Raw genomic sequence first — 1,896 nt, 5'->3', positions numbered from 1 at the left:
CGTAACAGCAAATTTTCTGGTTTTGACAGCATTTTGAAAAACTTATAAATTCAATAACTTTTGACTCGGGTGTCCGTTTGATGAGCCGTTTGGACCGTTGGAAAGCTAAAATAAATTCCTATCTTATTAAATTGGATTGAAAACCATTAGATAATAATTTAATATAACTTATATTTTTTTGTATGTGTTTGATCGGTATGAATTGATAATGATGTTGTATGCTACATGCAATTAGTTGTATGTATTCGAACTGTATGAGCCAATGATGATGCCTTGTGATGAATTAACAATAATATGTTTTTATTAAGAAGTTGAATTAACCGTGTCATGTTATATCTTTTGATCCGTAACTTCTTTTATGCGCCGTTTGAAGCATTAGGAAGCCAATGTTATTATCTATGTGATATGATAGAATTGGTTGGCACTTATTGAATTAATTATGATGTTGTTGTGTGAATAACATATAATTACATATATGTGAGTTATGAATCGATGAATAATGAATAACATTTGTTGATATGTTATGTGGTATGATATTCATGAGGTGTGCGAGTGAGTGTATGCTATTTAAATGCAATTGTGGAGAATGATTACTTGATGACTTAATCATTATGTGATAGTTTATGTCATGGATTAATGTTAATTATGGATAACATGTATTGGTATTTTGTACCATGTGCTAATTGTGATATTTGGAAACGATGAATGCTAATTGTTATGCATTGTTGTAATTGTCGTATGATAAATGTGTTTTGTACAATGGTGGAATAATTCAATTAGTTGAATTTTGGTAATATGCTTGGATGTTAAGATTATATGGATAATTCTTAATTGCATATGTTTTGGTAATTGTATGTATACATGATGCTTAGATTTAGCAAATGTATATGTTATTTTTGGAGAATTGTTGAGAATGACATTGATTGGCTTGTATGCTATATGTTATTGTGATTGATAAATGCTATGTGAATGCTTTATTGATGATATATGCATGTTGTGCAACATTTGGTGGATAATTCGAATTGTGCGAATTATTGTGGTATGCGGTATGTTAAGATTGTGTGATAATCTTAATTCCATATATATATATATATATATATATATATATATATATATATATTGTAAGTCTTGTTGCACATGCATACATGGTGGCTTTGAAATAGAAGCGGTGAAACTTTGGGTTCACATGGTTGACCTTGATCCTCGATCGGAAATAGAGGTGGTGAAACCTTGGGTTCACATGTTGGCTTGGATTCTAGAGGTAGAATCGGAAGCGGTGAAACTTGGGTTCACAATGGTTGCTTTGGTCTTGTCCGGATCGGAAGCGTGGCTTGGATTCTAGATATTGAATCGGAAAGCGGTGAAACTTTGGGTTCACATGGTACCACATGCATTGAGTCACATTTATTACATTCGAGTCACATTGTGTGCTATGTGATTGTTTTTGTATCAATGTGATTGATTTGTGTGATAATTGATATATGGTGTATGAATGTATGTTTTGAGAAGAGTGATGAATTGTGAAATGTATTCTTGTTGTGTTTTGCATTTCCCATTATTATGTTTATCTATAATAATTTGAATTCTCACCCTTCTATTTGAATGATGTTCATCGCGACATCGTGCAGGTTCCGACGAGTAGTAGCTTGTCCGAGGATTTAGCCGAGGAACTCCTGAGTTTGTTGTTTGATTAGGTAACGAGTCATATGCTCTGATCATGTAACACTTGGGGGGTTTTATTTGACTTATGCTTATGTTTGGATATTGCTATCTTGTATATATTTTGAATCGATACTTTGGATATGTCGTTGACGACCATGTTGCCTAGATTTGATTTGGTTTAGCATAATTGGATATGTTAATTAAGTTCGGTAGATGAATATAGTATGGGATATA

This window comes from Vicia villosa, unplaced genomic scaffold, assembly GCF_029867415.1.
Source record: "Vicia villosa cultivar HV-30 ecotype Madison, WI unplaced genomic scaffold, Vvil1.0 ctg.000283F_1_1, whole genome shotgun sequence".
NCBI classification, from domain to species: Eukaryota; Viridiplantae; Streptophyta; class Magnoliopsida; order Fabales; family Fabaceae; genus Vicia; species Vicia villosa.
This window is presented reverse-complemented; position numbering follows the sequence as displayed.